The 22,580-nt window shown below is 48.8% G+C and overlaps 2 long non-coding RNA genes and 5 other non-coding genes across 16 annotated transcripts; 4 read left to right on the top strand and 3 right to left on the bottom strand.

Moving 5' to 3' along the window:
• The first annotated feature begins 335 nt into the window (after positions 1–335).
• LOC106004565 lies at positions 336–11,325 on the top strand. 5 transcript variants are annotated; one of them, XR_001177601.2, is made up of 4 exons: positions 336–557; positions 2,963–5,069; positions 8,833–8,986; positions 9,075–11,325. It is a non-coding gene; the product is annotated as an uncharacterized LOC106004565 (long non-coding RNA). The 5 variants fall into 5 exon arrangements; XR_001177599.2 differs by having other exon boundaries at positions 338–557; positions 2,963–3,883; positions 4,428–5,069; positions 8,833–11,325; XR_001177598.2 differs by having other exon boundaries at positions 339–557; positions 2,963–4,548; positions 4,800–5,069; positions 8,833–11,325.
• TRNAQ-CUG lies at positions 1,462–1,533 on the top strand. Its single transcript has one exon. It is a non-coding gene; the product is annotated as a tRNA-Gln (tRNA).
• TRNAM-CAU lies at positions 2,800–2,871 on the bottom strand. The gene has a single exon. It is a non-coding gene; the product is annotated as a tRNA-Met (tRNA).
• On the top strand, positions 7,274–7,346 carry TRNAV-CAC. Its single transcript has one exon. It is a non-coding gene; the product is annotated as a tRNA-Val (tRNA).
• On the bottom strand, positions 8,690–8,763 carry TRNAT-AGU. The gene has a single exon. It is a non-coding gene; the product is annotated as a tRNA-Thr (tRNA).
• Positions 11,326–12,822: 1,497 nt separating the features above from the next.
• TRNAL-UAA lies at positions 12,823–12,905 on the top strand. The gene has a single exon. It is a non-coding gene; the product is annotated as a tRNA-Leu (tRNA).
• A 4,626-nt stretch (positions 12,906–17,531) lies between these two features.
• On the bottom strand, positions 17,532–22,432 carry LOC106004563. Of its 6 annotated transcripts, XR_006607403.1 has the most exons (7): positions 21,989–22,432; positions 21,531–21,795; positions 21,298–21,402; positions 20,391–20,493; positions 19,397–19,604; positions 18,861–19,273; positions 17,532–18,338 (listed from the first exon to the last, which is right to left on the bottom strand). It is a non-coding gene; the product is annotated as an uncharacterized LOC106004563 (long non-coding RNA). The 6 variants fall into 6 exon arrangements; XR_006607402.1 differs by having other exon boundaries at positions 20,391–21,402; XR_006607401.1 differs by having other exon boundaries at positions 19,397–20,493.
• Positions 22,433–22,580: the final 148 nt, after the last annotated feature.

Genomic DNA, 22,580 nt, shown 5'->3' with positions numbered 1-22,580 from the left:
AGGACCTTTTCCTTATCTCTGCCAGGCTTTGACAGTTTGGACTCACCTGTGGAGGACTGTCACCCTCCTTCCTGGGGACCTCCTACCACCTCTCTGCAAACAACCGACCGACCTTGACCATCCTCCACCTGTCGTAGCTTGAGGAAGATTCCCAGCCTGGCTTTCCAGAACAGACCCAACTGTGCAGTAATTGCCACCCTGCAGAACTCCCGCTGCAAGGGGCTCCCGAGCGAGGCCTGGCTTTTGCAGGGGGAGTCCGCGTTGTCGGGGTGGGCTGCCCGCGTCTGCGGTGTTGCGGGCTGTTTCCTTTCGCTTCTCTTGGCTGCGCGTTACGCTCCACGTCCGCCAGGGGGCGCGCCGCCCTCGAAGCGCGGCTCCGAGCCCCGAGACCAGGGGGCAGCAGCCCCGCCCCGCGCAGGCCGGAAACTGCATTACCCCCCGCCCCCCGCGGTCCCGCTGCCACAGGCTCCTGGAAGGGCACGTGCAGCCCCGCGCGCGGAGGAAGTGGCCGCGGCCCTCGCTCGCTCGCACGCCGAGTGCTGTCGCGGGAGACCCAGGTAGCTCCCTCGCGCGCCGGGGCCGGACGGCACCCCGCGTTCTGCGAGACGCGCCCCTCCGCACACACACGCGCATTCCCGCGGGCCGCGCGGGTTTGACAGGGGGCGCCCAGGCGAGTGCGGGCGACGCGCGCGGCAGCTGGCGCCGGGCCTGGACGGGAGTTCGGGGGCCTCCCCTGCGCGCGCTTTCCGTCCGGGCGGAGGACGCGAGGCTGGGCGCTGCTGCGGGAGCGCTCCCGAGGGCCCCTCCCCGCGACCCGAGGTGCGCCAGGGCCGCGGGGATCCTCCTCCCCCGGCCCCCAGTGCCCCCCGCCACACACGGGTATCCCCCCCACCCAGGTGCCCCCGCGACCCTCCTCCCGCCCCAGTCCTTGCGCGAACAGACCCCCCCCCCCCGGGCTTTGCTGAGACCCTCCCTCGGGCGGTCCGCGGGCTCCGCCGCCTCCGCAGTTAGGACGGTCGTTGGTGGAAGGAGCAGAGTCTGAGGAAGCAGCGTGAGGACCCCAGGGCTCTGCCCCAGGTGTGTCCCCAGTAAAGGAGCGACAGTGGTGTCCCACCTCAGGGCGGCCGTGAGCCTGAGGTGCGGAACACGACGAAACCCCCGTCCCGGGGCCCGCACCTCGGGGACGGTCGGTCTCCGTCACGGCCTCTCCTGTTCTGCGGCGAGAACCACTTCCCACCCCGCGAGGGCGGGAATTCGGGGCTGGCGGGGGCGCGCCTGACGTGTGGAGTCGGGGCTCTGCGTGACACTCTGGTGCAGAAGGTGCGCGACAGGTGCCGGTCCACAGCGCCCCAGAGCAGGAAAACGCGGCGCGCTTCTGAGCACCTTTCAGCCGGCGGGGGTGGGGGCTTGGGGAGGAAAAACTCTGCCCTTTATGAATCAGAGAGGGTGACCTGGCAGGTGGGCCCCATGGTGTAATGGTCAGCACTCTGGACTCTGAATTCAGCGATCCGAGTTCAAGTCTCGGTGGGACCTTGATCTGAGACTTTTATCCATGTCCTGATCATTCCCCTGACTTTACCAAACCCTTTCCTTTCCAGCCCCTAGAAATTGGCATCCACAGACCCGTGACCTGAATGGGGGAATCCCAACCCTTTTATTAAGTTCCAATACAATTTTCTTTTTCATATACTGAATACTTATGAAAAAATATACAATCACTTTTTATTGATCGCAAAGACAACTCAAACCAGAAGAAAAACACTTAAAATAGAATTAAAAACACTTGAAATGACTAAAAAATCTCAATTTTTATGTTTTTCTGCTTTAGACTAGTATGATAGGGTAATTAATCACAGCCTTTAAGCATATAAATGCAACATTTGGGGACCTAATTCTGTGACAGTTACAGAATAGAAATGCTTTTAAAAGAGAAAGAAGAATTCGTGAACGTTTTTCAACTGTTCAATAAAAGCATGCCATATTTTTTAAATTGAGGTATAATTAATACATAACATTACTTTCAGGTGTACAACATAATAATTTGATATATGTATTGTAAAATGATCACAATAAATCTGGTAACATAGTTACAATTTTTTTTTTACTTGTGATGAGAACTTTTCAGATCTCCTCCCTTATCAACTTTCAAATCTGCAAATCAGTATTATTTAGGACAGTCACCATGATGTACATTACCTCCCCAGGACTTACTTCTCTTGTAACGAAAACTTTGTACCTTTGAACCCTGGTTCTTGCCTTTTGCCATCTTCTGCCTCCACAGCCACCAACTGGTTCTCTGTATCTATGAGCTCTTTTGTTTGTTTTTCTGCTAGATTCCACATTCAAATGAACTCATATGGTATTTGCCTTTCTCTGTCCTACTTTTTTCACCAAATATATATTTTAGAGAATGCTGATGCATATCAAATCGTTAGAGCTTTTAGTTTCCAATGGACAAAATCCAATCGCTAACAGGACTCTTTCTTCATGTCCAAATTTTACCATATGCTAGCAGTTACATTCGTTGGAGTAATTTAAATTTATGAGGAAACCTTTTAGAAGACCACTGGAACAAACATGGAGTTTGTCACCTTCCCTTTCTCTCTTCCAGGGATAAGATTTGCCTCCCCTTTGAAATGAGCAAAAAGGGAATTATACAATCATTTGGGGAGAGAGGTGGAAAATATCACACATTCCTAGAAATCAGATACAGCGTCAGTGTTGGATTTTATTAAATGGCCTGCACTTCCTTTCAAAGAGGCCATCTCCCCGTCCAGACGCAGGGAAATCAAAAGCACTTAGCAGAGGATGGTTTCGATCCATCGACCTCTGGGTTATGGGCCCAGCACGCTTCCGCTGCGCCACTCTGCTCCACTGAGACTGGACTTACTCTTATTATTTATCATGGGAAGGATCAGACCCTTGCCAGTTTGATTCACACCTCTTTCACTTCCCTCTCCAGCCTTGGCCTCCGCAGGACCGCCTCCTCCTGGAAGTCGGCGGGAACCTCCGGGAGCCGCTCTGCGCCCGGCCCCCGCACCCCAGCGGGCTAGGAGGCGCGAAGAAGTCCGGCTTCCCGACCCCCGGAGCGACTGGGATAGAGGGGTCTGGGGAGCGGACCGCGCGGCTCCTGCGGTTTCTGCCTCTGCCTTGGGCTTGGAGCCAAGGCCGTACCTACGGCCGGTGCCCACGGCCAGTGCCCTCCGGCCCCCGGCACCCGCTGACCCTGCGCGCCTTCCTCTGCTCCATCACCAGCTCCTGCACCTGCCTTTGCAAGGGTCTTTCCGCCTTCACCGAAGACCTGTGGGCAGAGCCCCAGGGCACTCAGGGTGTCCGTTACTGAGGAAGGGGAGGGAAAATCATTTTCTCTCTACCCTTGGAAGCCCTTGGCTGGAAACTCTGTCACAAGAGAGCAGCAAAAGAAAAACACAAGTTTATTAACACTTATACCTCCTGGGTGTCTGGGAGAGACCCGCGGGAAAGGAGCCCCTCCCCCATGTGGGCTGGAAGGAAATCCGGTACCACCGTCCCCTAAGGACAAGAGAGGAACGTGTGCAGGAACAGGAGAAAGCTGAGGGATTCCCGTGCACAAGAGGGATCCCCAGCAACACAGATCCAGCCCCCCACTCCAGGTGACCCAGGACCACAAGATATGGGGGCCTGGCATTTGCCATCTAGGGATGAGCCTCAGCAGCTTATCTTGTAACCCAGCCCCTGCTCCCTGAGGCCCACAAGGCCCTTGCCCCTCTCTCCGGGAGCTGGAGGCCTTGGGAGACCAAGGAGGCTGCCCACCAGGTATCTAGACACAATCTCCTTCCTGGATTCCTTTTGCGGTGTTCTTCCATCATTCCTGCAGGATTTCGTCGTCGGCACCCTCTGCGAGGTACTTCTATTCAATCTTTCAAGGCCTGTCTATGACAATGTACTCCTTCTACTCTTGTTCTTCTGAGAAAGTCTTTTTCTCCTGCACCTTGAAGGGTAGTGTCATTGTAATAGATTCCACACACGTAGCTGTTTCTCTCAATGCTTTCAATATTTGACTCCACTCTTGGTGCTTGGATGGTTTCTGAGGAGAAGGCCACCAGCATTCTTATCCCGGCTCCCCTCCAGGCAAGGCCTTCCCACCTCCTTCATCAAACCACCATAAAAGCCCTCGACTTTAGCCTCATCTTTGAGTCTGCCTTCCTCAGGAAGGTCCACGCCCTGTAAAACGTACATAAATGTGTGTGTGTTCCTCCCGTTCATCTGTCTCTGAGTCTCATTTCCACACCCAGCCAGGGACCCTAAGAGGGGAAAGAAAAATGTTCCCTTCCCTGAAAGCTCTTGGTACATTAATCATTTCCTGGTCTGATGACTCCAAAAATTTCCCCTAAGAATCTAACTCTCGGGCGTTCTCTGTCTCTAAAACTTGTGTTTTTGTCTTTCAGCATGACTTGTCACTTTTCTGAAAGCCAAACACGAGTGCTGGTGAAAGGAACTGAGGTCAACAGGCCTCCCACTTCCCCCCATGGGTGGGCACAGAAGGGGCTGGGAGTACCCACCCCTCAGGTCTGTTGGGTTCTGGCGGACAGTCTTCCCCACGCACAGGCCTTGTTAGGGAGAATGACGGCTTTGAGGGTATATTTAAATGGTCATTATTGCCCTCCCAGGAGGGGTGGGGGGAGAGTGTGGGAAGGGATTTTGTTCTCCAGTCTTCACTGGGAGAACCTGGTAGGACTCCCAAGGGTAAAAGTCATACAAGTGTGGGGGCTTCTGTAGGAGTGGCTGCTTCTGGTTTTTGACTTCATGCTTGTCCACAGGAAACCTCCAGCAACTCCTGGTTGACCTCTTCCTCCCTCATACTGGTTCCGGGGTGGTTTCCACAACAGTGAGCTGGGATGCCTCCCAATGCGGTTGACCCTGTTGACCGCAGTTCTTTGACGGAGCTAAGAAAAGTTATTAATTTTCAGTTTGTTTAGCTATTTTGTCATTCCGAGGACAGGAGCGACAACTTCTAAACAGTTGATGTGCAGGATGGGAAACAAGAAGTCGTCCAGTTCAGTTTTATCGAAGATATGTGCATTGCTTGGGTGAGTCTCAATCATTCTTACCTCTAAATTAATGACCCTTGGCATAACTATGGAGTGCATTAATTAAATGGATGAGTTACAATGAGACCCTTAGTGGTTTCTGAGCACTACGTATCTGCCCATCTATGTTGTTTAGTAATAAATATTTAATTTATGGTTTCTGGATTCAGTAAGTTTTCAGGAGGAAGGGCATGGGGGTGGGGGCTGTTGGTGCTCAAGACCAGCCAAGTAACTAGACTGTGCCTATAAGAGCAGCACATTATAAGACCCCTTCACCAGAAGCAGACTTTGTACTTCCCAGTAACGATGCAGGTAGGCTGGGTCTGAGGACCCCTGGGGGGGGGGGGTGTCCCACAGGACAATCAAGAGGGTCCTTCACACAGGATAGAAATCAAACATGAGCCAGAGAAAGTGAAAACGCAGTCTGGAGAGACAGGGTAAGCATCAGACCATACTCAGATAAAGCAGAGATGTTGCAATTATGAGACCCTGAATTTAAAACAACTATGATAACTATGTTAGGAGCTCATGGATAAAGTAGACAACAGGCAAGAACAGGGGGGCAATAGAAGCAGAGAGAGGGAAATGCTACAAAAGGGTCAAAAAGAATGCTGGAGGTCAAAAGCACTGTTACAGAAATGAGAAGCATCTCAGATGGGCTTATTGGCAGATCGGACATGGCCAAGCAAAGAACCTCTGAGCGCGAGAACATCTCAATAGAAACTCCTGAAACTGAGAAGCAAAGTGGGAAAGACCAAAGAAAAGAGAACAGAATATCCAAGAACAGTGATATATAAAAGACATTACATAGGCATAATGGAACAGAAACGATATTTAAACAGAAAGAACAGAAAAAAATATTTGAAACAACAATGACTGAAGAAATTTCCCAGATGAATGTCAGACACCAAATTACAGACCCAGGAAGCCCACAGAGCACCAACCAGGAAAAATGCCAAAAAATTACACGCAGATGCATCATTTTCAAACTACAGAATAAGGAAGATAAAGAAAAAAGAATTGCTGAGAGCTGCTAGAGGGAAAACAATTACCTACAGAGGATCAAAGGTGAAACTTTTCAGAAACCAGGCAAGCAAGGGAAATGAAGTGTTTAGTGTTGAGAGAAAAACCCACCAATCCAGACGTCTGCATCCTGTGAAATTATCCCTAAAAAGTGAAGAGGAGAGGACACAAATTAGTGATATCAGAATTGGAAGAGGGGACAGCACTACAGATCCCATGCATATTAAAAGGATAATAAATGACTGATATGAACAACCTTTATGCCCACGTTATGGATAACCTAGATGAAATGGACCAGCTGACATTGTGAAGACAAAATTTGCCGAAACTCACACAAGAAGCAATAATCTGAACAGGCCTATATGTATTTAAATAATAGAATCAAAAACTAATAACATTCCAAAACAGAAATTTCAGGTGCAGAAAAGTTCACGGTGAATTCTGCCAAACATTTAAGGAAGAAATTATACCAATTCTCTATGATCTCTTTCAAAAGGCAGAAGCAGAGGGAATGCTTCAAAACTTACTCTATGGGGCCAGCGTTACCCTAATGCCAATATCAAACAGACATTACAGGAAAAGATGACTAAAGACCATCGTCTCTTACGAACACAGATATAAAAATCCTCAGCAACATAAGAGCAAATCTCATCCAGCAGCGTATAAAAAGAGTATCCCATGGCCCAGTGGAATTGATTCCAGGTGTGCAAGGCTGGTTCAACACCGAAAATCAAACCAACAGGCTAAGCGAGAAAAAGTACATGACCAGACCAAAAGATGTAGAAAAAGCAGTCAACAAAATCCAACTGCCTTTCATGATAAGGACTCCCAGCAAATGTCTGTACTTTGTGCTCCGTTTTGCTGTGAATCGGAAGCAGCTCTTCAAAACAAAACAATCAAAACATAAATAAATACCTATGTTAGAAAAGAAAGTGGTTTCTGTTTGTGGGATTTGGGAAAGCATTCTGGTGCCGGCCGCGGTTTGAGCAGAAGGCGCGCAGAGCTTCAGCCCTTAACACACCTGGGAGCTGGAGAGCTCCTAGCCCGGGCGCGCTGCTCCTTTGGGGCCCGTTTGCTGCCGCAGCTGCGGTGGAGTCGGTAACAGCCCCCCGCGGTTGCAGGAACCAGCGCCGGTGCCTGCGGAAGGAGTGCGCGTCCAGAGTGCAGGGGCGCGCAGGAGGGTTTCCGTAGTGTAGTGGTCATCACGTTCGCCTCACACGCGAAAGGTCCCCGGTTCGAAACCGGGCGGAAACACACCCCCCCCGCCCCCGGCGGCGGGTTAGCTTTTCCTTCCCTTTCACAATTAGATCGCGCGTTTCCTGGACACCTTTCACGCCAGCATCCCAGTCAAACCTACCCATGAAACAACAATGACTTGCTGTGTGGAATCGAACCCAAGTTACAGAGTCCCAGGAATAGGGACAAGGTGTGTGCCCTAGAGCCAAGGCCAGGTGACATTTACTGGGACTTAGAAGGAAGAGTTATTTGAGGAAAGAACATGAGCGAGAAATATAGTGTTGGAAAGAAAAATCTTCAACCAAGTGTATTTTCACAGGTTTTGTTTGTAGAGTGTAACATTCCCGCATCAGTACCTTCTTCAAGCTCTCTGCAAGTACTCGGTCATGGACCATCGCCTGGGATTCCATTCCACTTTCAGGTGTCCTTTAAAATCCAGTCTTTGGGCAAAAAAATATTGCACTCCCAGAGACGACTGGCTTCCTGGTTCCCAACCTGGGCATTTGTCCCAGGCCAGACCCTTGATTCAATGCTCTGCGGTGGCTGGTTGGAAATCTCAGAACTTATGAACAAAAAGTCCGGCGTTCTCATTTTGCACTGGGACCACAAGTAGTGTAACAAGTTCTTCTCCAAGAAGATCACAAAGGGAACAATCATCCAAGTTCAGTGTTCCTTACAGGGAGGAGGGGGAAGCTGAGAAGAAGGCCACCCTCTGCTTGACAAGAAATGTGCAGGTCACTGAGGGTGAGAGGGTACGTTTGTAGACTATGGTAACACTTGAAGACACACCCTAGAATATCAAAAGATAAAGATCCACTAAAGCATTAACACTTTATTCTAGGGTTTGACGATTTTTTCCAGCCGTTTCTTTTCATCTGAGTCCTTCAGGACTCACTCGACTCCTGTCTCTTGTTACAACTTTCTTGTTTTCCCATGAGTTTCCTTTCTGTATATTTCAGCACTAAGCGTTCTTACTCCTTCAAGATTCCAACACGTGGCTCTATTTTTCAAAATATTCAAGGACGTCTTAGAGAATGCAGAATCATGGGAGAAGGAGAGATTGTTATCACAGCACTCAATTTATACAATATGCACATTTTATCTCTTTTTTGCCTTCTCTTCGAATTATATTCAAAACAAAATGTGAAGGGAGACTGCACGTTTCTTAGGAAATGTGGAGCGTAGCTACAAAAGTTTAAAATTAAGAAACTATAGCTCGTCTAGTTCATAGCATAGACTTTGCTAATTCATGGGACTAATTCTCCAGCTCCTTTACAAAGTGCCTCAGACAGGTAGACTGGCCATCTTTGGCTTCAATAAGCTATAACCCCAAGTTTGCATAAAACCACAAAGTTTCGGAAAGGCCCTGCTGGGATTTGAACCCAGGATCTCCTGTTTACTAGACAGGTGCTTTAACCAACTAAGCCACAGAGCCTCACAGTCTGTTCTTCTATCTCACTTATTGTTTTAAAATTTCACACTTTAATCTGTGTTCTTATTTCAGCAATTTCTTTAGGATTTAGCAAGAAAGTGAACCTAGACTCCAGTCAGAACCAAAGAAGAACACTCCCTCTGTGGAACAAGAACTGCACTGAGAAGCCCAAATTGCTTGGCACTGAGACCCTTAGGACCAGCCAGGAGCCTGCCCTTCCAACTCTGTGGGTGACCCATGGGAGAAATAAGACCCTGGATTTGACCCCTATGCCCCCTAACTTTTGACCTCCGATGATGCTGTCTCCTCCACAGGCAAAAATACACTCCCTCCCTCTCAGTCGGATTCCTTTGTGAAATCCAGGATGGCGTCATCCAAATTAGGGGAAGGCTCAGGTGAAGTTCCTCAGGTGGGAAAGCTCAAGCCAGATTCTTCGTAAGTGGAATATCTGTGGACTGAAGGTCCAAGTCCCCCGTCTTCACAGACCGGCATCGGAGGCAGAGGCTAAACACCATCCACACTCCCGTTCAAAGAGAACAAAATCAGGGGACACACCGAGTCCCAGCAGTTCCAGAGGCCAGTGGGCACAGGATGCCACTTGACTGCAACTCAGTTGTGCTGGCTGGGAACTGTCCTCCGGACTCCTGGCTGCTCCGTCCCACTCATCCGTCCTGTTCATACGGCATTTCTTTTACTGAGACTTTGTCCCAAACTTTGCTCGTTTCGTGCTGTCCTCTGGCTTTTTGAGTCCGCACCGTCAGCGTTCAGTCACCATGCTCCTGACACCCCTGCGATGTCATGAACATTGCTGGAGTGGATTCCTTTAGACCTGGAGTCGGCAGACGATGACCCCAGGCCACATCTGGCCAGCTGCCCGTTTTTATAAAGTTTTCTGGGAACACAGCCACACTTACTTTCTCATATTTTCTGTGGCTGCTTTCCTGATGCAGCAGCAGATGTGAGTCATGTCGACAGACAAGCCTAAAATATTTGCCATCCGGCCCCCTCAAGAAAAAGTGTTCCAACCTCCGTATTAAACAAAAACTGCGTTTGCAAACCTGGGAACAGGAGTCCCTTGTCTACCTTGGCTTCCGATACAGCTGCTGGCGGGGCGCACCCCCAGATTTTGTGGGTTTGTGAATGGGACACGTAGGACATGTCCTGAAGACCCTTAGAGGTTTGTTGTTCTGCTGAGAGACCACCTTAGCTCACCTGGCCTTGCCAACAAAAGATTTTTCAATCACACCTTTGGCTGCTGGCGGGGCTCTGGACTTAACATTTGCCTGATTTGGTGTTGGTTTTCATCTGCAGCAGCGGGGAGTAAGAAACAGCTTTCTCTTTCAAGCCCTTTCAGCTTGGGCTCATTGGTATTTAACTGTTCTTCCCTTAGCTTAAAGCTCTCATCTCCCATTTTACCATAAACGGCGAGAAAGGCTGAGCCGGCTGTCAGCACTCTGGCCGGAAATCTCTTTAGCGACACGGAGCCAGCGTGGAGGTGTCCGTTCTACGACAGTGCGGGCGACGGTGTGGATGAATTATCTGCTGCTCCATTAAGAAAACTTTTTCTTCCAAGTTCAGGTAACACTTTCCCTGGGAGCCCTGTGTCCCACCTGGTTAGGATGGGTCCAAACCTAAGGTTCTGCATTTGTTCAGAACCCCCAACCCCCGCAATGTGCCTTAAATCACAAGGAGGGGGGACCGGAGCCTAAAAACTGCCACTAGGCACCAAGCTAAAACCTGTCAGGCCCATCGCTTCTCTTTCCTTTCTGTCAGGGACCAAGGTCCTGTGGTGACAGCGAGGGTCAGAAAATGGTTATTCACGGATGTGTGTCTGCCATCCTGGCTGTGTCCGGGACAGGGCAACTCCGACCCCGGCCAGGGGTCACAGGTGAAGGGATTCACGGGTGGAGGGAGGCGTCCTCGGCATGCAGAGCTCTCCTGCAACAGCGCTAGGATTTTCAGTTCCATCCGTGTTGCTCCAAGGTTGCAAACTATCACCACAGCATAAATGTGCATGCATGTACACTGCCCAATAATGAAAATCAAAGTTCCCTCCAATTTCACAAGGCCACACCCAGTGCCGTGGCTGACATCCTTCCATGTGCCCTGTCACGGCGGGATCTGAGGGGTGGGGAGGGCGGGGAAAGATCCAGAAGCAGGAGCAGAATGGCTCCGTGCTTCACGGAGACATTTTTCACTTGTGTAAGTTCTCCAGGACGACATCCCTCGATGTCAAACCCCTCCAGTAGGCTATGGGTGTTCTTTCCTTCCCAGTCCTACGATAGCGGGTTTTACTCAGTTTTTACTCTTGCCAATCAAATGGTGGTAGAGTATCATCTCTTTTTACCTATTATTTCTGTGGTGATAAATGATTTTGGAGATTTTTGCACAAGATTTGTTGGTCTTCCTAGATCTCTCTCCCCTAAATTGCTTGTCCTATCCTTGGCCCATGTCCTTGTGATCTCGCTGCTTGTCATGGCTTCTTGCTATGATATCTTCTCTCTCTTCATCCCCCCCACCTATCTGGGGACAATTTAAATATATTCTCCCATGATATCACATTTATCTATGTTTCTATTATGTCCTTTATTTTACATATTTTTCATTTTAATGGAAGCAAATGCTAGAATATATTTCTTTGTTGTTTGTGCTCTTGAAGTTTTTAAAGGTTTTCCTCAAATAAATAAATAAATAATAATAAATAAAACTTCTTCTCTGCTCACAGCACATGATGATATTCTCCCACATATACTTCAAGTAGCTTTATTTTTTACTTTCACACCTAAGAATTAGACTGAATCACTGATTCTGCTGTGTAGCCCCTGTGCAGAACAGCAGGACTGGGATATTTTGGAAAGCTCTGTGTGTGTCCATACCTGATGGAGTCTCTCTCTGATCTGTCTTGTGTGGAAGCCTGCAGTGACATCCAGTCCCGTCCCCCGCCCAGTTCTCACCCCAGCACTGAGGGATCTGGGTTTCCTTCAGGGCTTGGGAGGTACAGGACTCGTCCAGGCGATGTCTCCTTTCTAGGAGTTGAACGTTGATCTGGCCAGAGACAGAACCCAGAGCGGGACCACCGAGCACATACTCAGGTCATTCCTTGCCCGGGAATTTATGAGGCAAAGAGAAAGATCTGGATGGGGACTCAGTCGGTCTGAACATTCAGCATGAAGGATGGACTTCCACATCAACTGACATTCTGGGAAGAGCTATCTTCAGACCCTCTGCTTGTCTTATACCCCTGACATAACCCCCTCATACCGGGGTGCCTTCCCTCAGCGACTGGAGAGCCCCTGTCACACACGAGGTGTTCTGTATTATTATATAAATTTATTACATTGCAGCCTGTGCGCCAGAATATAATTTCAGCGACCCCATATGTCCCATTTGGGAGCTGCTTTCATTTCCTTAAATTCCCCAGGACCTCTTTTCGTGCCCTTGACTGAGGGTAGTCAGCAGACAGATGACGTTAGTTAGATGAGGGTGCTGAATGGAATTTGGATTCTTGGGGTCCCTCTATATCAGAGTTGGGGGGTATGGGGGTCTTACTGTCTTTGCAGCCCGCATTGAGCTTACTGTGCTCCTTTGTGGACATACTGGGTGTCGCTGGAAGTGTCTTGTCATTAAAATCAAAGTCACAAAATCCGGCTGCCTCTGTGAACACTAGGGATTTCCAAATGTCTCCCCAGGGCGAGCTCGTGTTCACTTTCTGTCCCCTGGGGCACAGCCCTACAGCCTCCAGCGCTCGGGGGCGTCTGCAGGGGAGGTGGACGAGAGCAGGAGCCCTGGTTTCTTCCGGCAAAATCCGGGCCACGCCTGCAGGCGACAGAGGGAGCAGGTGCACCTTCCTCACTCTCTGCCCCTCCCCCACGCGTTTTTCTTCTCGTATCAAAAGACACAAAAAACATCGGTTTCTCTGCAACACAGGCGGTGATCTCGCGAGCGGAGTTCAGGGAAAGCGTGCTGTCTTCTCTATCACGACTTCCTCGTCCGATTCTCCGGCCGCGGCGCCGAGACACTGGTTCCAATAAAAAAGTACTTGCCGAGGGCAAGAGCCCAGCCACCGGGATGGCCGAGTGGTTAAGGCGTTGGACTTAAGATCCAATGGGCGTGTGCCCGCGTGGGTTCGAACCCCACTCCCGGTAGAGCAGGTTTCCGTCTCTGCAGCCGGTTCGGGGAAGCGCCGTCCTCCAGCAGAGCCTGGGGGCGGGTCCCGCGTCTGCTTTTCTGTCCCCCGCGAACGCGGTAGGAAACGTTAGCTCGCTCTGCCAAGCAGTAAGGAGATAGTACCTGCGCCAACTGCTTTCGGCCCCGGCCCCATCGAACTGCCAACCTAAGAACTCTCCCACGTGCACAGCCCCTCTAATAAGATTTCACTCCGGGCCCCGCAGTTGCAAGGGGGTGGAAGCCTGGGGGCCTTGCCCTTGAGGCCACAGGGAAGAATCCCTCTTCCCTGCGGCCCCTGCGAAGCGAGCACCACCCGCCGCGGGATTCTTTCTGTTTCCAAAGGTCGTCAGAGCTCTCGGGCGCTGCCCTTCCAGCTCGCCCCAGAGAGCAGGGGTGAACCCTTCCCCGCAGAACAGGAGGGCTTTGAAAGCTGAAATCGGCCCCTCAGTGCACTTGATTTTGCCTTTCTCGGGTTAGTGTTGTTGAGCATTTTTTAAGTTCATGAGCCACCTGCATTTCCTTTTCTGTGTGCTCGTTTTTCTATCGGGTTGTTACGTCTTTCTCTTAAGGATTTAGAGGGGCTCTTTAAATATGAATCAATTAAGCCAATGCGTTCTGGTATGTCCCCAATGATCCAGTTTGTTATTTGCCCTAGAACTTTGCAGTGATTTGGGTCTGTGGCCCAAGTGAGGGGCATTCTGGTTCAATGTCTGACTTAGATATGCCTTTCCCCTGCTAGGAGGTCAAAAAGAGTGACAGAGGAATGCCATGCTTTCTTCTAGAATGTACAGGATTTCTTTTTTGTATTTAGGTCTTTGATTTATCCAAATTTTTCCTGAGTTTTAATATGTGAGATACAGATCCAACTCCACCTTATTTCCAGAGAACTGCCGGTGATCCCAACACTTTTTTTTTCCATTTAAATTCAATTTAATTAACATATACTGTATTCGTCTCAGAGATAGAGTTCAGTGATTCATCAATTGTATATAACACCCAGTGCTCCTTATTGTTACATCATGTGTCCTTAATGCCCATCACTCCGTTAGGGCATTCCCCCACCCTCTTCCCCTCCAGCAACCGTTTTTTTTTCCCCTAGAGTTCAGCATTTCTTATGGTTTGCCTCCCTCTTGATTCTTATTTTTCCCTCCCTTCCCTTATGTTCATCTATTTTGTTTCTTAAATTCCACATATGAGTGAAATCATATGGTATTTGTCTTTCTCTAACTTATTCACTTAGCATTATACCCTCTAGTTGCATTTTGCAAATGGCAAGATTTTATTCTTTGTGATGGCCGAGTAGTATTCCATAGCCTATATGGACACACAGCTTCTCTATCCATTCATCTGTCAACGGACATCTGGGATCTGTCCATAGTTTGGCTGTTGTGGAAATTGTTACTATAAACACTGGGGTACCTGTGCCCCTTTGTATCCTTTGGATAAATACCTAGTTGTGCAATTGCTGGGTGATAGGATAGTTTTTAACTTTTTGAGCAATTCCCTATGTTTTCCAGAGCAGCTGCACCAGCTTGCATTCCCACCAGCAGCATAAAAGGGTTACCCTTTCTCCACATCCTTGCCAACATCTGTTTCCTGAGTTGTTAATTTTGGCCATTCTGACTGTGTGATGTGGTAATCTCATTGTGGTTTTGATTTTTATGTCCCTGGTGAGGACTGATACTGAGCATTTTTTTTTTTTTTCATGTCTGTTAGCTACTTGGATATCTCCTTTGGAGAAATATCTGTTCATGTCTTCTGCCCATTTCTTAACTGGACAGTTTGTTTTTTGGATGTTGGGTTTGGTAAGTTCTTTACAAATTTTGGATAGTAGCCCTTTATCTAATATGTCATTTGTAAATATCTTCTCCCATACCATAGGTTACCTTTTAGTTTTGTCAATGGTTTCCTTTGTTGTGCAGAAGCCTTTTATCTTGATGATGTCCCAGTAGTTCATTTTTGCCCTTGTTTCCGTTGCCTTTGGAGACATGTCTAGCAAGTTGTTACAGCCAAGGTCAAAGGGGTTGCTGGCTGTGTTCTCCTCTAGGATTTTGATGGGTTCCTGTTTCACATTTAGGTCTTCCATCCATCTGGAGTCTATTTCTGTGTATGGTGTTAGAAAGTGGTCCAGTTTAATTCTTTTGCATGCCAACACTGTATAATTGAATGTCCATATTCTCCCCCATTGAAAAGCCAGACTACTAAATTCTGTTCTCTCTAAAATGTATGGGGCAAGATGATTTGAAAGACTATGAAGTTTGGAACTTGACAACCAATGTTCTAATCCTGACTTTCCCATTGACTCTCTGAGCCTTGATATCTTTCTTTGTTAAATGGAGGTAATAATCCTTATGTCATGAACAGTAGTTACATGCCTGGTGAATTAAGAAGTCTCTTGGTCACCATATAGGTTAGTCCCCTAGGCCCTTAGAAGAAACTCCCACATTTCTTTTATAGCAGCCCTTAACAGAGACTCCAAAATCAGATTAAAAATAAGATAAAATTTGTCCTGATAGTTAAATTGCATCTATATTTTGAGATCAAACATGGGGATTCCACATTTGAAAGTTCTCTGATCCTGAGGGCAGCTCAGTGGGTCGTTTTCATGAGCTGTCTTGAATTCCAGTCTGAGCATTGAGCTTCATGTTTGCTCCTGGCCTTCCTGGACTTCCTGCGCAGAAGGAAGGGAGTTCCTCCCAAGGAGTTCATCTGTATCTTCACAGTCAGAAATAAGTTGGTTTGAGAGAGATTCAGTCTCCACAGAGAGGTAAGACTCATTCCTACCAAAGGTGGGTTTTGTCATCTTTTTTCTTTCTCATGGATTAAGGAGAGAGAGAGGATAAGTGGAAGTGGAGGGCTTATTTTTTTCCTAAGTGAGACTCCAGGTGGCAAAGATTTTACCCAATTGACACTTGCTAATGAGAAAATACAGCAGTCTCCTAGGGGTCAGTAAGTGACATTGTTCAGACTGTCACGCCAATGGCACCCATGTCCAGGTTCCATCCCTATAGGAATTTCCTTCTGTCACTTTTCCTCACCAGAGAGCCAGCTGATCTAAACTATGATCCCATACCTATCTCTGCCACTGGGAAGATCTGAACCTGTTGTATGAGGCACTTGATTTTATTAAATTCCTCCAATCGTCAGTGATACTGGCAATTTCCACTCAACTCCAACCTCTGCTGTTGTATGTTGAGGTAGGCAGAATTCTCTGACGGCCACCAAGGTGCCTTCCCATGGTGTATAAGCCCTGTAAAATCCTTTACAGATTAATTTTTCATCTAATATATAATTAACAATAGCTACCCATTTATCCCTTAAACTTTTTTTTTAAACCTGCATCTTGATATTGGGAATGCAGCACTGAGGGGAAAAAAAAAACTAAGTTTCTCCGTTCCCACCAGGCTTTCTGGATAGAGGGAGAGACCAACAGGTAGCTTTTGTTTTCAACAGGAAATTGATGTGTTTTATGTGTTTTGACAACAACCATCTATAATACTTGTATAATTAAAAAGAGGAGAAAAGTAAATTCAGAAATAGTGAAAAAAAAAACAATCCTTTGGATTTTTCTAAATTCGTTTCTGAGGCAGAGGTCAGTGATTCATCAGTCTCCTGTAATATCCAGGGCTCATCAGAGAATCACGTCACGTGCCCTCCTTAATGCCCACCACACAGTTACCCCATCCCCCCACTGCCATCCCCTCCAGCAACCCTCAGTTTGTTTCCTATGATTAAGAGTCTCTTATGGTTTGTCTCCCTGATTCCATCATATTTTATTTTCCCCTCCCTTCCTCCATGACCCTATTTTGTTTCTTAAATTCCACGTATGAGTGAGATTATATGACAACTGTCTTTCTCTGACTGACTTATTTCACTGAGTATAACACCCTCCAGTTCTATCCACACCATTGCAAATGGCAAGATTTCAATCCTCTGGCTCTTTACACTGAAGATATACGCAGAACAACAGAGAAAAGATGAAATACTTAAAATAAAACTTTATTACACACGCACACAAGGACACACATGCACACACCCACCCACGCATGCAGACATGTACATGCACAGACACACACGCACATGCAGATGCAGAGACAGACACACATGCACACGACATACACACACACTGCCGTGTTAGCACGGCACCTGGTAAGTAGTAAGTACTCAGTAAATATTTGTCCTTTGCCCCTTAAAAGGAAACAATTCTTTTCCTTTATAAGCTGACCTTAGTGAAAATACTTCTGATTAATTTCTGTAGCTTTTAAAATAGTCTAGAATTCATTTCTCACTTCTCTAAAAACTGTATCATCTCATCAACACCTTTATCAGTCAAACACCTGTGTGGGATACGCTCCGTGCAAAGGCAACATGTCCCACAAGACCGCCTCCAGCTTGGCAGTGTCCCTTTGCTCTCTAGGCCTCCTCTCTGTCCCCTCACAGCAACGGTTTGCTAGAGGTAGGTCCCCACAGACGCTGCCCTTCTGGTGACACCAGACGACCAGCTACCAGAGTGAGGAAGGCCCGCCCCCAAACACAAACACTGTGTTCCACAGCAACAGTTGTGGAAATGATGCCGTGGGAATAAACAACCTGTTACACTTCCAGAGGGAAGAGAGTTTTTATTAAAACCTAAACTTCACAGATGGGGAAAGGACTTTGTTTAGGACAAGGAGACACCCCCGTGAGGCAGGCCCCCAGCGAGCACAGAGAAGCAGAGATAACGGCGAACAGGCACCTGCGTAATCCAGGAGCCGAAAGGCAAGGCCGCCTCTCTGCTAGCCCTGCACACACAATGCTACCCCTTCCCTTCCTCTGCCCCGAAAAAGACCTGTGGCCCAAGGCTCCAGAAAGAGAAATGAACAGAACAAGGGGAAGAAGTCAGGGCCTTCCCAAATCAGTGACACCGTTTTTGGGGTGAATGGCTGAGAAATCCCCAGTTAGGGCGTGGAGTCTGCCGCACCACACTCACACCTTCTGCGTGGTTCCAGGCCCAGCTCTGTGTCTTCCAATGAGATGGCATCCATGTGGCGAGGTCGAGATTTTAACACCAACAGCTTCCAAATGCTGGGAACTGTGAAGACAGAGGGCTCCTAACAAAATAACTACACTCATGATTCTAGGACAACCTCTCATTTTAAAGAGTGTAATGGGCCCAGAGACTACAGCGTGGGTCACCCACACACGTGGTTGTTATCACATACCACATAACACACTGTCCGAGCTCACTTCCAGGACGTGCGACTTGGGCAGCAAACACGGGGCCTGCACTCGGAGGAGCTCACGCTTGCTTTAAAGCTCTGCTGTCAGCATCTTGAAATTGCTAATAATTTTCGACCAGGAGACTCCACACCTTCATTTCGCACCGGGCCGCCCAAATTATGTAACCAGTCCTACATGTGGTCTTCTGTTTCCTGTTGTCAAAAAAGGGAAACAATTCTTTCCCATATTCTGCATTCAACCCCTTGTTCAAGTTGGTGCAGAGAGATTGCTTCTCAATACCAATTGGAGGATTTATACTGCAAAGCTGAACTGCAGGAAGAAATCATGAAGGAACAAAGTTTCTAATACAGGTCACTGGACAACAGGAAGAAGTCGCGGGCAAACATCGTAAGGGCCACCAATGCCCAGAAACCACAGAGGAATTGGAGAAAGTTAGATAATCAGCTGTGGATGTAACTTCCACATGTCTGAGACTCTAAGACAAAAAAAAAAAAAAAGGGAGATCAAAGAAATGAGCTTTACCCACTGCCTGGGAGGTTAACTCACCTTCCTCACCAGAATCCAATGATCACTGACCAGATACTAGAAACAGGACAGAGCTGGACACATTCATGAAGTAAGAAAACTTACAGGTGACTTTTGGTGGACTGGGTCCCTGAGACACTTCCAAAATTTGCATGTATGCATTAATAATGAGAGGAACACAAAATTACCTGTGGACCCAAGAAAGGGGAGATGCAGGTCTCCCGATTGGCCTCCGCCAGTCCTCCAAGGTTTCACGGCAGGGTCATGATCGATGAACCAGAATCGGGCCATTGCTACTGCCCCCCACTTTCCTTCTGCCTCCTTTGAGACGATGTGTTTCTCCTAGACTTTCCTCTTCCTCTGTACTTTCCTGAACAGTGATTAAAAAGCAGATCAAGCGAAAATCCCACCCTAACCCAAAGCCAAGACCTTCCGAGTTCATTCCCGCCTCTCCTTGCCTGTGACAGTGAAGACACCAGCACAGGAAACATACTGTTTCTGGGTCTCAGGGAGTAACTGCGGGAAGGTCAGCAACACAAAGTTGAAGCAGAGTAGAGCAGAAGGGCGCTGACCGCGAAAACTCTACCCAGGAGAAAGTAGGCTAGAATCAGGGAAGAAGGACAAGAGAGTCTGAGAAGTTCATCCTTTTTAAGGGTCCACTCCCCAGTTTTCCCGGTGCCCAGGTGTCCAGGGAGCAGGAAGGAATGGCCGGGGCGGCAGGTACCTGAGGCTGCAGCTCATCCTGGGACTCACTGGGCTTGTGTTTGGGCTCCCAGCACGTCTGACTCCTGTGGTCTTTGAAGGGTGCACGGATGAGGACGCAGGCCTCTCCAGGCAGTTCTCTTTCCACCCAGGGAAGAGTACACCAGGATGGTGGCCAGGACATGACAGGTGAGGATCATGTCTCTGTTCAGGTTCTTCCACTTAAAGCACTGATGGAAAGGGAAGACGTGGGGAAGTGTGTCCCCAGACCCTCCAAATTTCCTCCTCATCCTTCAAAGACAATTCTTAATGATCCCTCATTCCTGAAACTTTCTTAAATCTCCCATTCTAGCCCCAATATCCCCTCTGCAATTCAATTCCTTATTTAACATGTACTGTAGGCCCACAGTGTGTTAAGCCTGAGGTTCTGGAACATGTCTCTCCCGGGCTCCAGCCACTATTGCCATCATTCCAGACTCCAGACTGACAGTCACTTCATCTGGTTTCCCCCTGCTTGGAAGCCCCCCAACATCTCCCTGAGCACACCTAATGTAAACCTCTGAGTGACATCCAAGCCCTTCCTTAATCTCGCTTCGACCTATCTTTCCAGCTTTATTTCTGTCTACTCCCTCCAAAAATTCAACCTCTCTGCCAAAAACATGCGCCATATTGTTTCTCAAATCCTATACAGGCAAGTGTTCCTTGAATGGGCGCCATCTAAACCTTCTGTCCCACTGCCCACTAATACCATCCAAATATCTCTCGTTCATTCAGTAAGTAAGTCTCAACCCCCTACTGTGATGCCTGTACTGTTCCAGGTGCCTAATACTGGTTTGCAAACAAACATGGCTACCATATGGAGATATCCCTAGCGTGCTACAACCCTCTGCCTTTGCTCGATCCCATCTACTAGGTCCTCTTGCTTCCCTCTTCTCATCTGCCAGTATAAATCTCTCTTTCAAGGCCCAAGCTTGGGTTGGAAGCTTACCCAAGTGCACTGCCCAAACCTTATTCACCTTGTGTGGATACGTATGACAATGACTGACTTCCCTACTTCATAGTCAATCATGTATCGCTTCAAGCAAGAAGGCCAGCATGGTGGAGCGACAGAGGAGAGCACTAGATGTCAGAAAGGAGACGGAGGCCAGATTTTGTAAGACCCATCAGGTAACATTAAAGAATCTGGTGTTTATTCTGAGAAACCACTGGAGCAAAGGAACAGGAGATCGGACTCACAATTCTATGCATTCGCTCAGTTGCTGTGTTATGATTAGACTATGGGGCCCGAGGTAAAGCAAGGAACTCAGGAATTACTGGAATAGTGAGGCCATATGAGATGATGGTGGTTTGGAGCAGTTTGTGGTTGAGGAGGGCATTGGAAGTCTCAAACTGGGCTGACTTTGCAGGCAGAGCCACTGGACTTAGTGATGAGATGAGACGTGTGGTAGGAGAGAAACAGGAGTCAGGAATGGCCTGAGGACTTGGTCTGTTTCCCCACTGCCAAGGACACCACGCTATTTGTTGAACAACGAACGCATCACAGAATGATGGCCCCAGTGCTCAGAAAACGATAAATCATTCCAACACTGGAATGGTCAAGAGCTCGAGCTCCTTTGCCACAGAACTAGTTAAGCTTCCAGGATGGTCTCCACACTCTCAGGGAGCAGTTACTGGAAGTATGGTGCTAGTGGGTGTGACAGCCACCACGAGCACTGGGGCCGTACTCCAAGAGTGGGTGGATGGGCGAGGGGAGCTGAGAACAAGGGACCAGTGCTATTTCTAGAGCAAGACATGGTGTAGGAAGCCAAGGACCTCCTTATTCCCACAAACACACCAATTCAGCATCAATTCGTGGACTCCCTTTTTGAGAAATCAAAAACTGAAAGGCTTCTGCAGCCTAAATGAACACAAAATTTGACTCACCGTTAACTGGTAGATCTGGGACACAGTCTTGCCAGGTTTCCCGGGATATTCATCATCATCAACACACCTCAGAGATGACTGGATTAGTGGGATACACCACATGAACTGAACAAAGGGTAAAAATCACATGATCATCTTAATAGATGCAGAAAAACCATCTGACAAGTTTCGACCACCTTTTATGATAAAACAAACAAACAAACTCTCGACAAACTCGGTTTACAAGGATGTACCTGAACATAATTTGAGATGGAATATGAGCCCAGAGCTAACATCCTTCTCCAAGGTGAAGAAATGAGAGCTTTTCCTTTACGATCAGGAACGAGGCAGTGTCCCAGAACAGCGCCCGCGCAGAAGCAAGGGCCAGACGGACTCGGGGATCCGGCGGAGCACTCTCTGCACATCAACGCTGCTCAAGAACTTTCATCTCTAATGACTTCTGGGTAGAGGCAGGCTGTTGAGGTCGATGGACTGCTATCATCTGACCACGGGCTCGCCCTGCGACAATACACATCTCACACTTAGGATGCGCAGAATCATCAGTGCACTCGACACAGTCACGTCGCTTCTGCCCTCCAGAGGGTGGTTCTGCAGAAGACGCGGCTACCTGAGCAGGTGCTGTTATCCTCCTGCACCCGCCGCGCCAGCTCCTGAACCGCTCGGTGCCCCCCCGCCCCCCAACCACACGCACCGACAGGGACGTCCTGCCATCCGCAAGGCCAGGCTGCTCCGGGTGGACCTCGCCTGATGGGGAGCGGCCAGGCCAGCTCCTTCTGCAGCCGGGCCCGAGGGCTGTCTCCGCACAGCCATCCCCTCCGTTCCCTCCTGAAGGCCGAGGAGAAGCGGCTACTGCTTCCCCCGCAGCCGGGCGCCTCCGGAGCCAACCTTAGTGCCGCGGGGGCAGCTCTCGTCGCAGACCTACGCTTCTGGACGCGTCCCCCCACGTCCCGCCTTCGTCAGGTGGCAGGCTCCGAAGCCTGGCCCTTCTCGGGCCGCCTCAAAGCCCTTGGCGGTCCTGCGGCGCCTCCGGCTTTGGGGAGCCGGGTTCGCACTCCGCGGGAGCCCACAGCCGCAGGGAGCCGGCGAGCACAGGGACCGCTCGGGTCCCCCACCCGACGCTCGGCTTCCCGCCGCGGGCGTCATTTCCGGTCCGCTCTAGGAACCTGGAGGTTTCTGCGCCTCTGTGGTTGCGACATCTGTACTTCACCAGGGGTAGGACCAAGTCATTTGAAAATAAGCTTTAACTTTCACAGTGTGCCAGGTACAAAGTGCAATCACAAATA

The sequence above is a fragment of the Mustela putorius genome, unplaced genomic scaffold (genome assembly GCF_011764305.1).
Source record: "Mustela putorius furo isolate JIRA1106 unplaced genomic scaffold, ASM1176430v1.1 tig00000594_pilon_pilon_pilon, whole genome shotgun sequence".
NCBI classification, from domain to species: Eukaryota; Metazoa; Chordata; class Mammalia; order Carnivora; family Mustelidae; genus Mustela; species Mustela putorius.
The sequence above is the reverse complement of the archived record's forward strand: the minus strand, read 5'-3'. Positions and strand labels throughout refer to the sequence as shown.